The sequence below is a fragment of the Dipodomys merriami genome, unplaced genomic scaffold, assembly GCF_024711535.1.
Source record: "Dipodomys merriami isolate MVZ:Mamm:240054 unplaced genomic scaffold, mDipMer1.0.p SCAF_2, whole genome shotgun sequence".
In the NCBI taxonomy this organism is placed as follows: Eukaryota; Metazoa; Chordata; class Mammalia; order Rodentia; family Heteromyidae; genus Dipodomys; species Dipodomys merriami.
The window spans coordinates 10,211,130-10,217,129 of record NW_027203381.1 but is presented as its reverse complement, the minus strand read 5'-3'; the positions used below and the strand labels follow the sequence as shown (position 1 = coordinate 10,217,129).

At 36.0% G+C, this 6,000-nt stretch overlaps 1 long non-coding RNA gene across 1 annotated transcript in view; it reads right to left on the bottom strand.

The window, feature by feature from the left end:
- Positions 1–3,367: 3,367 nt before the first annotated feature.
- LOC138831951 (uncharacterized) overlaps positions 3,368–6,000 on the bottom strand; it is a 651,402-nt gene continuing 648,769 nt past the window's right edge. Inside the window, exon 8 of the long non-coding RNA XR_011373464.1 lies at positions 3,368–3,758. This is a non-coding gene — a long non-coding RNA (uncharacterized lncRNA). The remainder of the gene's footprint in view (positions 3,759–6,000) is intronic.

Here is a 6,000-nt window from a genome sequence, read left to right as displayed (position 1 = left end):
TCAAGCTGTAGAATACTAGCCTGGAGCTGAAGAGCTCAGGGACAGCACCCAGGCCCAGAGTTCAGGCTCCACACTGACAAAGAAAAAAAAAAATGTAAATCCAAACAGCATTGAGATTCTACCTCACTCCAGTTAGAAGAGCCATTATCAAGAAAAGTAATAACAACAGATGCTGGCAGGGATGTGGCCAAAAGGGAATGCTACTACCCTGTTGGTGGGAATGTAAACTTGTTCAATCCACTCTGGAAAGCAGTATGAAGGTTCCTCAAAAGACTAAACATAGAGCTTCCTTATGACTCAGAAATCCCACTCCTGGGCATTTATCCAATTGACCACAAACCTGGCCACAATAAAGACACCAGCACATCCATGTTTAATGCAGCACTATTTATCATAGCTAAGATATGGAATCAACCTAGATGCCCTGCATTGGATTAATGGATCAAGAAAATGTGGTATATATACACAATGAATTCTATGCTTCCATCAGAAATAATGGCGTTACCCCATTCATAAGGAAATGGAAAGATGTGGAGAAAAGTATATTAAATAAAGTAAGCCAAACTCAAGAAGCATAGGCTCCATGTTTTTCCTCATTTGTAATAATTAGAATGTGCTTATAAATTACAAGTAAACCCAATGTATAGTAAAGACAAAAAATTATACTTGAACATGAAAACTTAAACAGGATTCTAAACATTCATACAGTGAGACCAAAGGAGAATATTAGGAGAGGATCACAAGGGCTCAATAGCTATGTGCACATGATCATATAAAATGAATTCTACAAAATAGAAAGAAGAGGTTTTTTTTTAAATTTTACTTTTGTTTTTTCTTCCAGCAGTGATACTTACTAGACACTATGTTGGAAAATGAACTATACAACTTTGGGGTAGTGAGGTCAGGAGGGAAAAACTGGGAGAATATGAGGGAAGGGGTGACACTGTTCAAAAGGAAATATACTCAGTGCTGACTTCTGTAACTGTAACCCCTCTGCACATCACCCTTACCATAAAAATTTTAATAAATTAATTTTAAAATAAAAATTTAAAAAATTGCAAAGGTAATACACTGTAAAACCTAAAAAAAAAACAACAACCAACCTACTTACTGTTGTTTCACTGACTGCCAACACAAAGCTCTTCCTCCAAGGGAGGGAATCTGAATGATCCAAGTGTGGCTCCTTGAAAGTGAAAACAATCAGAACCTTCCTCTTCGCATGTTGGCATCAGTGGTGGCCATGTGAACAAAGCAAACCCAGCTCAGAATCTTTCACTTAGGACTTTGAAACTTGAGTGAATAAATTGAGAGGAAGAAGGAACTCACAGGACTAGAGGCTAATACTCAGAATGAAATGAGCACATGCATTGAAAAGGTAATATACTTTACACCAGTTTCAAAATGAGGTCTAATAATTATTGTTGATCAGCAGTGGACTCATTCACTTATTATGTAACTACTAGAAAGGCAAAGAGTCATTAGATAACCATGCTACCACAAAGGAGTAATGTCACAAATAAAATAAGGTCATATAAACATAAGAACAATCACCATAAAATGCAGCATGGTGTATGGCATGTTATATGCTATAAGACAGGCATATATCAGAGTTGTGCAGAAGCACAAAGGGAAAATTGAGTCCGTCTAGTCATGAGGGAAAAGGTGAGGAGAGAAGAAGACTTCAAGACAGCACTGAAAATTGGGTAGGAATTCCCTACACAGTGAAAAACAGAAAGTCATTTCAAAAAGAAAAATATGGGATACAGAAACATGTAGCTGTGAAAGAAAAAGATCCAACACATTAAAAAAGAGAGAGACTTTCCCCAAAGTCTGCAGAGTGCTTTTACATGGAAATTATTCAAATGTTAGGTTAATATATGATTGAATGAATGCATCAATAAAAGAAGCTTTGGGCAAAATTTTGGCAACAGTATTAGGCAATAAGTTCTGACCTGATTTGTTAGCCTATGAGTGTCAATGAATCTAATTTATTTAGCTCAGTTTTGAGAGAATTTGTAACTAATACTTTTAGCTGTTCAGGGAATTTGCTCACAATATTCTTTTATATGAAGGTTTTATTACCAATTAAAATATAGAATCATAATCCTAAGGCTTAAAAATAATTTTCATAAAATTAATAGAAAATAAGATTAACTACCACAAATACTAGATTAACTTATTTGGTATCTTTTAAAAACTTGGGTAATTAATACTATGTAATTAATACTATAAAATAATTTCAAGAAACTTATAAATATTATTCAGATATACAGTTTTTCATATTTCTTGGCAAATTGGGATAGGAACAACAAGGGAAGATTCCAGAAATGTATCAAATGCCTTCATGATTTTTCTTTTATTAATAAAAATCTTTTTTAAAAAGTAAAAAGAATAAAATTAGGGTATACTACCTTACACTGGAGTAAAATTTGTAATGAGTTGCTACACTGGTTATTTCATGATATTAAGTCTTTGTAATTCTTCAACTCTGTTGAGACTGATGTAAACTTTAAATTTTTACCTTATTGCCGGGCGCTGGTGGCTCATGCCTGTAATCCTAGCTACTCAGGAGGCTGAGATCTAAGGATCGCAGTTCAAAGCCAGCCCAGGCTTTGATATAAACCACTCGAAAACTGGAAGTTATGCTGTGGCTCAAGCAGTAGAGCGCTCGCCTTGAGCTGAAGAGCTGAGGGACAGCATTCAGGCCCAGAGTTCAAGCCCCATGACTGACAAAAAAAATTACCTTATTGATTCTAAAAATTGACTTATTACTAAAGTATTCCCAATTTCTTCTTCTTTTTTTAATTATAATGTTATTGCTAAATACTAAGCATGTGCATGTTCCTCTTTTGCTTGCTATTAAACCTATTTTACTTCAAGAATCCAGAAGGTACAATATTGTCTTACCAATAAGCCTGGGTATAATAGTTCAGTAAGTTTTAAAATATTCACAGGCATTTGCATCATCATCAAATGAAGTAAATATTGTATAACTGCACTTATTATCCTCACATCTGAATTCTGAGTCTTTTCTTACTGTTGAAGTGTTTACCTCACTTGAAGACATATTCTACTTTTCTAATCAACTCAGCTCTTTCATATCAAAATAGAAACAAGGGTATTTGAATGTCTTCTCTACCTAGGCTAGGCAAAACTATTTTTTTTTAATTGTGAAAATACCATATAGAGGGGTTACAATTACATGGACAAGATAATGAGTACATTTCTTTTCTTTTTTAATTTTTTATTGTGAAAATACCGTACAGAGGGAGTTACAATTACATGGGCAAGGTAATGAGTACATTTCTTATCAAGCATTGCTGCCTCCTCCTTTGTTTCCCCTTCCCATCCCTTACCATCTCCCATCTCCCCCAGCCCCCCAGCCAAAGTTGTAAAGTTCGTTTTTCGACATAATGACTTGTACATCTCATTGTTGCAATGGGTCCGCCTGTATCCCTATTTAAGCGATTTGTTTCTTCCCTTCCCCTCCACAAGGTATACCATGGGGGAGGGTTTTTACTGGTCTATCTTTTCGTTGATGGTAGGCTTCTGAGAAACTCAGTTTTATATCTGTGGTTAACAATGACAACTTCCCACTTTGACTGTAGCAGAGACTAGGTTTCCTCCGTTCACCTGGCTAGGAACCTCACCTCAAGAGCAGCAATCTTCAGCAATCCCCTGGGGCAGCTGTGACTCCTTGGGATAGCCTTGGGTTTCAGATGCTCCCTATGATTCTGTCTCCTAACTCAGCAAGGTATCTAAGAAGAAAGATTGGGATATTTTTATCCAGTGTTCTTACATTTAATTTGCTTTCCAAAGAAATGTCAAGATTGTTTAGCTTACCATATTTTGTGTTCTTTTATTAGAATAAAATACATTCACACAAGGGTGAGTGTTAAATGTGGTCATTTTTAACATTTACTGCCCATTTTCATGTAAAATATTTAAACCCAAATGAAGCTTTAAGTACAGAGGATATAGCCTAAAGTCAGCCCCATTTACAACAACACCTACTATTTATGGGCATTTTTATCTAACAGCTTAAGCTGTGTTACAGTAGATTCTTCAGAGCTCAATAGTAGTATAACTAATTGGTTACAGAGCTAATGCACCAACCCATTCACAGGATGATTAGCTAAGATTTATGGCAGCCACCAAGCAGCAAGAACATACTGATCTACTTAGACATTTCTAACACACAGAAATGTGACAGGTTTCCATAGGAGACCATTGCTATTGTCTTCATTTCTTGCCATTTTGCATGACAATATATAACTGATCAGTGCCCATTTTCTCATCTGTTTAAAAAAACAACAGCTTTTCAATTTTTGTTAGTAATGCACTCTCCCATTTTCTTTTTTGATTTCTGAATATACCACAGAATTACAGAATTTCAAAAGCACAGTGTTGTCTTCCCAGTCTGATTCTTTTAAGTATTCTACACAGACTAGTCATATTGAAGATAGATGAAAGTAAGCAGAAATTGGAGTTTAATTGATAGAATCTAACATTAGCAGAAGTGTTACTAGGACAGAACCATCAAGCTGTGAATTAGGGCATAGTTTTAACTGTTGGATTGTAAACCCACAGTCAAAATGTAACTTCATTCCTGGCTGATAGCCAAGTTCCATTTCTGCATAAGGTTCTGGTAAATATGTGTGATATCATTCAAGAAACTGTTTTGATCATTAGAGAAAAGATAGTTATTATTGTATCCTTAGATCTCATGAAGATGAAATTAGCAATATAAACTGTAGGAATGCAATCATGTGAGTCCATTATATTAGATTATACACACAGGTAAATATATGTGTGTATGAAACTTACAGTCAGTTTTTCATAGTCCTAGGCTCTGATGGTATGGATGCTACAGGTCAAAGACTAATCTCAGAGGAAGAAATCGCATTGGTGAGGTTGAAGAAGCAAGTGATGTCTGGGCTCGCCTTCTGGCCCGGAGACCAAAACCACATGCAGCATAGGAGATTTATGGCAGGTGAGAATCTGGTAGCACTGCCTCTCTATCTTACGCAATTAGTTCTTTGACCTGATATATACAGGGTGGCTCCAAGGGAAACAATTTAATTCCCTAAGCATCTAATCAGAGTTGGCTAGGGCAAGCAAAAAGCAAGTGGTAGAAAGTCAGTTCTTTTATCTCTCTGCTCTAATGACAGAATTGCATGACTAAATAAAGCCAACCTGCATTCCAAGACTGTATACTTTCAGATTTCTCTAGTGGCAGCTTTTGTGATGAACTTGGCTTTCATATAAATTACCAATGCTGGACTACCCGCCCAAATATAATTAAAGTTAAAAATCAAACTTTGATCCGTTAGCATTTAGTGCTTTTTGCAAAACCTGATTTTCAGGCCTCAGTGTTAAACTAAAATGTGCTGTTAATTACGGGGATATTACATGGTTGAAAGGGATCACTGCTTTAATCACGGAGGGCCTATTTGACACTCAGATGAAAGAGTGATAAGTAATCCTCCAGGTGCGTTCAAAACTGATATTCTAATCCTGCCTCTTTGAACACTCAGTCTACATGTACTTCCTGCTTGGTTGCTTTTGTATGTGTGTGTGTGTGCACTATTTTCATACTGAGCTACCTGCGTAATGTTTTGGTTGTTCCAGTTTTTAAGGCATTAACTCAAGTAAAAATGATACTTTTGTCACCATGTCACCAAAAATCCAAGAATTACATTCTTATTGTTGTGTATAAAACTCAACCTTTAAAATTCTATATGGAAGAATTACATGAACACAAAGAAGTGCAAAGAAGTGCAAAGAAGTGGTTAGGACAGAATTTGAGATCTGTTAACGTCAAATTAGAGAAGAAGACAATGACCCATTGCTAAGCAAAGGTCACGGTAGTGTGTACACACAGGTGCGTGCAAGTGATCAGACTCTGGTGTTTATTTTTGAAATAATACCCCAAGGAAACACAAGAGCACTCCAATTAGATACAATTATTGCTCTAAATTAGACTAATAAAGGGATATT